This window comes from Dioscorea cayenensis, chromosome 18 (genome assembly GCF_009730915.1).
Source record: "Dioscorea cayenensis subsp. rotundata cultivar TDr96_F1 chromosome 18, TDr96_F1_v2_PseudoChromosome.rev07_lg8_w22 25.fasta, whole genome shotgun sequence".
Lineage (NCBI taxonomy): Eukaryota > Viridiplantae > Streptophyta > Magnoliopsida > Dioscoreales > Dioscoreaceae > Dioscorea > Dioscorea cayenensis.
The window spans coordinates 12,779,584-12,789,577 of NC_052488.1; positions in this window are offsets into that span (position 1 = coordinate 12,779,584).

Sequence of the window (9,994 nt, forward strand, 5' to 3'; positions counted from 1 at the left end):
AGATAACAAATTCTCAAATATATATATTATTTTTTTTATAATATGGGTAAGTTACCTCCATACAGATACTTTTTATTTAAAACATCTCAACCATGTCTTGAGTATTTGTCGAAATCTCAATCGTATGTGTAAAAATCCAGTGTCATATTGCTTGGTTATTGCAACCATGATAAAATTCATATAATTTTATAATTTTATTCAACGAATATTTTTTTAATTGTTTTTAGAGCATTCTAGTGATATATTCCTTTTGAAATTATATATATGTTTAGAAATTCCCTATTTAATTTAAAACTTTTAAGAAGCAGTCTATAGAATTATTAAGTTTTGTTCTATATTTAAGGCTATATATAACTAAATGACAGTCCATGCATGCAAGCAAAAGCTTTATAGATGCAGTTCATGTTATGCAAAATAATAATTAAAAAAAAAAACTCATTTCCCATCTCTATCCATTGTCACTGACTTTTAAACAGAGTAGGCAATAGGTCTCATTCCATTACTAAAATAATAAATAAAAAAGAAAATAATAAAAAATGTTTTCTAAAAAAAATCCAAAAGTTAAAATGATTAGTTAATTATACATGGCCCAACTTTTTATTAGCAACCGGTTTGCTAATTTGTTAATATGATATTTTGGTTGAACATTTAGGTACCGTGTCAACTTTGCATTTGAAAATTGCTGGTTCCTGTGAATTGACCAAATAATTATATTTAGATATATATATATATTTCTTAAATATTTCTACTTTAACTTCTTCCTCCATAAATTTTTTACACTTTCTTGTAGCCGGTCTTGTGCACTTAATTTTTTTTCAGAGTAATTTTCTAATCTTTTTCTTAAAATCTCTTTTATTCTTTCTTTTTTATTTTTAACAATGATCTCCTAATCTTTTTCTTGGTTAAGGCCTTTCGTTTTTTTAGTAATTTCTTGTTATTTTCTAAAAGTTTTTCGTGTTACTTTCTTTTATAGGTTAATTGCCTACCAAATCTAATATTTTTTAGAGGAAGAAGTATATTATGATTTTTTTTAATAAAATGAATAAAAAATATTTATTAAGAAAGAACATGTACAACGAGTAATAGGAGTGTAATATAAAGATAAGCAAAAAAAATAAGCTAGATACAATAGATATGAAACTGAAATATATAAATATTGCAATTCTAAGATACAACAAAAGATACCCTAAGAAAAAGGACCATTAAAAGAGCGCTAGCAAACTGGGTATACTAATCAAAAAAAAATATTTTGACAAGAAATATATCCACAATAATTTAGTCTTCTTTTTCTTTATCCTCTAATTAGTGAGATCCGTTTAATTTTTTTCATTTAACCATTTAGATTAAGATTAATATAAATAAGAATAATTTTTCATTTAATTTTTTTTTCTTTTCAGGGTGCTGAAAAGAGATTTTCAATGGAGATAACGCTACATAAAGGTTACTCAAATAAGATCAAATAATGTCCCCCAAATTATTGTATAAAAGTGGTAAATTAGGAGTGTCATTAGATGATAAGATTTATTTGTAAACATTGACAACATTTATTCTTTTTGTGTATATGCTATACCTAAGAGGCTTATATGTAGGCAGCATTAATATTATACACTTTAACTTGTAGAGCAGGTGATTAGATTAAGTACAAGGGTCAAAACTTTTGATTTAAAGTGTAAATCCAGAGTTCATGACAATTAGTCTTATTTTGGTTTGATCACGCACAAGCATAGATCATTATCTAATTCATGTTGCACTCATCTCATATGTTACTATTAAGTCACTTATGTTAATTATATCTATCATGTTAAATAACATGTGATATATATATATATTGACAAAAGGGACAAGCTTTGGTTAGTCAAGAGACATGCATGGAGTTAATACCTTGCGTGTCCTCACCTTTGGTTATTGGGGTCCGTACGAGGTATTCAAACTCTATTGGATGAGTTAATACCCTTAGATGGGTTTCGAAATCACGTTGCCTTTCCCCTCCCCCAAAAGACCTTGGTTAATGCCGCTAATTACCCAAACCAAGTGGCCTTGTGTTGCAAACCCAATCAAGATAAGGTTCATAGATAGGATTTGTTAATAAGCAATATATATTGAGTTAAACTAGGATTTTTTTTATTGAGTTGGTAAAGTTGCTATTGAGTTGATATAGTTGATTATGGATAAATTGTATGACAGTTATATATATATATGGTTGATGGAATAAAGAGGAAGATAAGAAGAAGAATTATTCTCATCTCTTTCTTTTTTTATTTGATCTCTCCCTCAAGCTTCCTCTTTGTTCTCACCACCGTTCCCGGCACCCATCAATTTGGTGCTTTCACTAAGAGACATGACAAAGGCAATCAAAACAGTTCCAAAACTATCGAAGGCCAACTATCTTTGATCACAGATCAATTAGCCCAGCTTGACTCTGTGTTTCTCGAAGTTGAAATTTTTCTACACCACAGTGGAGACATTGCAGAAATCCATAGCTTCCCAAGAGACAGTGATGGCAGATATAATGGATAGAGTAGCCAAACTAGAGAATGAACTCGTTCAACCCCCCCTTAATGTCTTTACCCACTCACTACACCACCAACTCCTTCGCAACCACACACAATCACTTACTACACCACCAACTCTTTCTGAACCACACACACACACACTATTGATTATTTCCTAGCCAATACACTCCCATTAGCCCTCTATCTGTCAATCCAACTCTTCCCTTGCTACAACACCCAAGATCATTGCTCTCTGACTTCAAAAACTTGAAATCACTTTGCTCATGGGATACTATCGACCTAGCAAAATTGGTGGAAGCAATCACCCCTAACTCTTTTACCAGGCAAACCTCCCCCAGATATCCCGTACCAACATCAAGGAAGATCTTTGCAAGCACTATTTTGGCCTTGAGGACAAGGTCAACCTTGATATGGAGGGCAATGTTGCAAGCTCAATCAACATATGGTCTGTTAATAAGTTATATTGAGTTAGATTATGATTTTGTTATCGAGTTAGTCATATGTTATTGAGTTGATAAAGCTAGTTATGGATAAGTTGTATGACTTAGTTATATATATGTGGTTGATAAAATAAAGAGGAAGATGAGAAGAAGAATTATTCTCTTTTCTCGTTAATTTTCTTTTATCTCTCTCTCTCTCTCTCTCTCTCCTTCCCCCTCAACCTCCCTCTTTGTTCTCACCACCATTCCCAGCACGCATCATTTTAGTTGTGTTATATCTCATATGTTGGGACCTTCAATAGTATTATCACTCTCCCTCTTTGATCGGGTACGGGTACAGGTATACCCGTCGAGTAAGGTACAGATTGCTATCTCTAGTGCTAAATTGATATATTTAGTAAACAATAAAGAAAATGTTATAGAGAATAAGAGTGATAATACTATTGAAGGTCACAATGCCCTCTTTGACCGGGTACGAGTACGAGTAAAGGGCATTACCCATTATTTTTTGAGTGGGTACGGGTCAGGTAAGGGTATGCCCCTACCCTACCCATACCGTTATTCTTACCGGCCCTTACCTGTTGAAGAGTATAGGTAAGACCCGTACCCATACTATATATTATAGATGAGTTACTGAGTATAGGAAATTAGGGATTTTCTTAAAACCTACTTTTCTAAACTCGGTAACTCATCTATATATATATATATTACTTGTTATGTAACTTTAAATTTATGGACATGTGTTTAAACATGGTATTGTAATGGATTATGATTTTTTTATTATTATTAGTATTTAAATTTAATTCAATAATTTGAACAACATGGTAAGCGGGTACCCTGTGAGTATAACCATACCCTACAGGTATGGGTAAGGGTATGGATTTTTTTACCCTGAAGAGTATGGGTAGAGGTACGGATATAGGGTAGGGGTTACGAGTACGGATAAAAATTTTAACATACCGTACCTATACTGTACTCATTGCTATCTCTATTTAGCATCCCTAATATTTGTCATATGGCAAAAAAAATACAAATACAAATACAAATAAAACAAAAATAAAAACAAAAACAAGAGATTTTTCACTTAAAAGATACACAGGTCATGGTATTTGTTAAATTTGTGGCTCGAAATCTATTTGATATTACTTATGTGACTTTTGGAATTGGATCACATCTAAAGAGCATTAAGGCCAAGTCATATTCTAGACTTAGGTCAACAAAGCTTGTAGCCTGTATGCTTGACTTGGGTGTTTTAAACAAATTTTAAAATTTTATTATGATGATATATTTTTGGCAACTTCAACTGCTATCATTGCACTCAATTTTTAATATAATGAAATCATCTTCTCTTAGCCCTTTGGTTAGCAGTAAGTGAAATCACAGTGTAACTTAAATTACAACATAAGTGAAAATGTTGTATTTCAAATCACATTTATATTTTTTAGTTTGTTGTGATTGAAAATGTTGTATTTATTTATTTTTTATTATTTGATTTGATGTAAGTTGAGAAGTATAATCACCGTGTAAGCAAGATGATGAGATTACTCCATTACCTATTATTAGCACTAAATATTTAATGTTTTTCATAAAAATTAATTTTGATAAAAGTAATTAATTAATATAATAAAATATTTCTTAAAATAAAAAAATATTTCTTAAAATAAAAAATATTTCTCAAAAAAAAAATATTTAATTTTTTTTAATTATGTAAAATTTTAATTATAAAAATATGAAAATATTTTTATAGTTATATATTTTTATAATATTTTTATAATTAAACATGGGGCAATAACCTTGTTTGGGTACTATATTATACCCATATTTCAAAACGGATACCACATTTCAATTTGTTTCATTTCGGATATTACACTTTGATTTCTGTTCAATGGGAGGATACCCACTTGTTTCCGATGGGAATAAATTGACGTGGACGCCGGAGTTACGACGTGGCGAGGGTTTTGACAGGTCATCTGCTGATGTGGAGCTTTAGTTATTATTTTTTTAAACATGTCACCAAAGAAAAGCCATGTCATTTAAAAAAATGGGGCCACGTCATCACCATCTTCTTCATCCCTCTTCTCCGATGAACTCATTCCTCTTCTTCTTCGTTTTCTTCATCTTCTTCTTCTACTGCTGTAGCTGCTTCTGCTATTGCTCTTCTTTTTCTTCTTCGTCTTCTTCTTCTTCTTCTTCTTCTTGTCCTGTGCTTCTTCATCTTTTCCCTTTTCCCTCGAACCAGGTGTTTTTCATTAAATTAGAAATACATTAACAAAAAATCGATGGGAAACTCCTAATTCAACAAAAAAAAATCAAGAAAAAAAACATCAAAATAGATGAAAATCCAAAAAACAGAGAAACAAAAAGGCAAACAAGTAGTTTGGATTGAAGAAAATCAAATGACATCCATTTTCTAAAAATCAATTTCTTAGACTTCCTTTATGTTTCCCCGCATTATAAACACACTTTGAGGCAATTTTAGGCTACGAACAACATGAAATCCTTGAAAATCACCGAAAATTCCCACATTTCTCAAGGAAACACTAGGGAAATGATGGGAAAGATCCTAATTGAAGAAAACTCAAGAAATCATCACCATAATAGATGCAAATCCACACAAACTTTCAAATGATTCCAATAAACCTTAGTAGCCTGTGCAATTTGCGAAAATAACATTAAAACATGGCAACAAAAACATGCATAATCAAGAAGAAGAAGAAGGGCAGCACAAGAAGAAGAAGAAGAAGAAGAAGAAGAGCAACAGCAGAAGCAGCAACAGCAGCAGAAGATGAAGATGAAGAAAACGAAGAAGAGAGGAATGAGTTCACCGGAGAAGAGGGATGAAGAATATGGTGATGACGTGGTCCCATTTTTTAAATGACATGGCTTTTGTTTGGTGACATGTATTAAAAAATAATAACTGAAGGTCCACGTCAGCAGATGACTTGTCAAAACCCTCGCCAAGTCGTTAGTCCGACGTCCACATCATCTTATTCCCATCGGAAACATGCGGGTATCTTCCCGCTGAACATAAATCAAAGTGTAGTATCCAAAAAGAAATAAATTGAAATGTGATATCCATTTTGAAATATGGGTATAGTTTAGTACTCAAACAAGATTATTACCCTTAAATATGAGATAGCCTTTGTGATAAGACAACCATAGTGATGAGTAGATGTCAGTTGTTTTTACAGCATTTCAACTTATGTAAGTTGTAGGTTGTTTTTGCATCCACTTATGTGTAAGTGAAATTTTTACATCAAACCAAACAATCACTTATATTAAAAGCAGTTATATTACTCTACTTATATCAAACCAAACAACACCTAAATGAATATCATTGTACCAGTAATCATTCTAACTTGTTTTCATAATAATTTTATTTCTTGGAGAATTATAAAGAAATGAAAATGCAACATCCAATGCATGACACACTCATTAGTTAGAAGATATACTGTGGAGGGACAAGGTTGGCCACTGTATCATATATCAACATATATATTTATATATATCATTGGTATGTTCTTCTATCATTTCTATGTCATTTAGTCCTAGACAAACAAGTGAACAACAAGAACAAGAAGGAAGAAAGAAAGAAAGAAACAGTAAAAGGGAATAAAATGATGAACTTCCTCTCATTTTTTAATGATATATGCTTCATGTGTGGGGGGCATCCGAGCATGTGAGGTTGATACTACTACTAGTACAACAACAGCAACAACAACTACAACAACAACAACAACAATAATAATAATAATAATAATAATAAAAGGATATATTGGGGCGGCGTTGGACCAATGATAACTTAGCCAATGTAGATACACTAAAACTCACTCACATAGTGGCATTGGCCCCCCTTCTTCTTCTTTGTCTCCTTGCGATATTTTTACTTTATTCATTATTAAATTTATTTATTTATTTATTTGTTGTGTGGCTTTCCAACACCACCTCTGTTCTTGTATTCATAGTTACTAAATTAAGTCCCTTCTCTTCCACCAAAAAAGAGAAAATAAAAATAAAAAAGTTGGTGCACGTGTTTAGGTTTAGTGTACCATGTCAAGTAATTTATATAGCATACTTATTGCACACTTGGACGGTCCTCATTCATTGGACGGTGCCACAAAATACAGTGATGATGTGTTAAATTGTGATTGGTCAATGAATATTGTTTCATGAGAAGTTGAGGTGTAATTTCATTTTCGATCTAAGAGAGTGATGTATTGATGAAATCAAAAAATTAGATGATTATTAGTTTGCTCATATATATATATTGAAGCAAATGAAAAAAAATGTAAGAATTTGATGATAATTAACACATATTATGATTAATATTTATTTAATTAATCGATAACTCTGTTCAATAAAATCAAATAAATTGAAAATAAACCGTATTTATATATTCTCATATAAATTTTCATATCAAATTAAACTATTTTCTAGAATTAAAAGAGAAGTCTGAATTTATAAAACTATTAATTACTGAAATATTGACGCTAATAAAACATGTATTACTAAATCAAATTATTTTTTCTAAATGATTTAAAATTTTTATATTAACTAAAAATATTTATAAATACGACACCATTTCTGGTTTTTCCACAATAAAATATGAAATATGTAAGCAAACTTATTTATACAAAATCAAATTTATTAAACTATTAATTATTGAAATACAAAGACATACATGATACATCCACCATAACTACAAATTCAAAAATGAAAAAAAAAATAACAATAACAATAACAACAAAACATCAAACAAATTTTATAGCCTCAAAAGAACCACCATATAAAAAGTACAAAAGAGAAGTGGGTTAATAATAATCAAATTAATCAAATATCATATGGTGGAGAAGTGTGCCAAATGGAATGATACCTTTTACCCTTTTGGATAATATTAATATATATAAATATAAATGAATCCGCTTTTCTTGTTCACACTATGTGTAGTAGGGGATAAAAAAAACGAAAAAACATCACTACCCCACTAGACCCTATAAGAAAGGCAATAAGAGAGAAAAGATACAAAGAGAGATCTTCTTTTCTTTCTTTCTTCCTTCCTCTGCCTTCCACTACTTGTTCCACATTCTTCTATATCCTTATAAGCTTGCCAAAAGGTATCCTAGATAAATAAAAATAAAAAGGTTGGAGAATGAATGCATATTTGAATGTGTATGAAGGCATGCTTGCACTTTTTCATTATTAAGTTTTGGTTTATTTGATATGGTTGGTGGTCACTGGCACAGTGCTTCTCATGCACCACAAATGGGCAATACCATCACATTCAAGTTATGTTTGGAGGCTTTTTAAGATGATGAGTGATGTTTTTTTTTTTTTTTCAATCCACAAAATGATTGGATTTTGATGACTGCAAATGACTTGTGGATGACATCAGGCTGACTCTGCTGTTTATTTGTTCATTTATATATTTTGGGGTTGAAGAAGTGGTTGGTGGTTTTAATGGATTTGTTTGCACTGTTTATATATATACATATATATATATATATATATATATTTATTTATAAAAGCTTTAGGTATGTTAGATGAAAAGCTTTAGGTATGTTCAAAGCTTTACTTTATTATTATTATTTTTTAATGGAGAGGATTTATTATTTATGCCGCAACTATGCAGTGAGAAATTAAACCCTTGATTGCCCCACGATTTTATTTTGTATAAGAATCAAATATTTTACCGTTTGGCAATAGTAACTATGACTAGAAATATATAATTTTTTAATGATAATTATGAATATATTATTAAAAATTGAGAATAAAATGAAGTGCCTTAAATTTAAGGGTTGTGGGTTGTTAAATTTCATTTTCACAACTCAACTTATTATGATCAAAACCAAATTTATCTTGCATTTAATATGGTCAACCTAATATAGAATACATATAATCTATACATATTATTAAAATAAATGTATAATCCGCTCTTAGAGCGCTTCAAGAACATATTTAAATTTTTATTTTTATTACATATGTCAAATAATTAAATCAATTTAATTGCACTTATTTGTTTGCATAATAAATATCGATGAAACCTTTCAAAACTAAGGTATGTCAACAGTTTCCATTGTAGAGAGTTATTTAATCGAAAGTTAGAATTTCCATTGTATGTTTACATATAATATTACCTCAAAACTCCCAAAATTGTAAAGACCCCAATGATGAACGGGGGATTTGCCTAATTATACCATAAAATAGTTGAAATAATGTAACACAAAAAAATAGTCGAAATAATAATAAAAGGAAAAGGAAATAACTTATTCACCAATGATTATGTTAACAAGCTCATGGGCTTCAAATGGAAGCCCAGCCCAATTGACATTTTTGGTTTTTTTTTTTAATTCATACTTTTAACTTTCGATATTTTATATTGAAGTTTTACTTTGATATTTATATGATAAATGCTTGTTGTGAATTGTATATATCTTTTCACCGAAAAAAAGGGTGGAAAATAAGGACATCTTACCATAAATATAAAGCAACTTGTTAATTATCTATATTTCAACAAAATAATAATAATAATAATAATAATAATAATAATGATAATAATAATAATAATGATGATGATAATAGTAAAAATAAAAGGAATAAATACCAATTCCTTTGGGAAGGTTATTTAATCATAGTTCGAAATTGTTTCAGAAAAATATAATAATATCACATACTTGAAGAGAAAAAAATCATTATCAAATATATATAGATAATTTAAATTTTAATGTATCTTCTATAGAAACAAATAACAAAACCCAACCAAAAAAAAATTGTAAGATTGAGTCACTTTGGTAACCATTCTTTGAATATAAACTAAACCATATGCCCAAATTTAATAATGGAAAATGATGGAGTGAATACTTTCAAATAAGATTGAGCTTTGAAATCATTCAGACTTTTTGACCTTTTCAATAAATCCATTGATTTTTTTTTTTTTACAACAAATAATAATCCCAGACTATAAACTGCAATTTTCTGATTCAGATCAAATTCTGATTTATTGAATAATCAGAATCAGAAGAACACACTTGCTACCAAATATTC